Source organism: Podarcis pityusensis (assembly GCF_964106645.2).
Source record: "Podarcis pityusensis genome assembly, chromosome: 9".
NCBI lineage: Eukaryota > Metazoa > Chordata > Lepidosauria > Squamata > Lacertidae > Podarcis > Podarcis pityusensis.
Window position 1 is genome coordinate 40,446,086 of NC_138034.1, and position 357 is coordinate 40,446,442.

A 357-nucleotide genomic window follows, 5' to 3' on the forward strand; every position below is an offset into this window, starting at 1 on the left:
TGGCATTCATGCATGGATTTCCTTCCCCAGTCTTTTATTTTCACAACAAGAACAACTGCCCTATGCAGAAAATAAGGCTGTAAACAAATGACTGGCCCAAGACCACCCAAATAACTTTGGCTGAGCTGAGAAACTGAGGGCCTTAAAAATATGAGGGCCAGCATAAGGGTATATCCTTATTAGCTACCTGGGCCTTGATCAACAATGCTGAATCTTACATTGGGCCTTCCTATGTGTGGATGTGCTTGACAGAAAATGGAAAGGACAAGGCAGTAGTAAGTTCCTACATGCTGTGGAATTCAGGAAAATCATGTTTTTAAAAATGTGCACACATACAAAAAATATAAAACTAGAGAG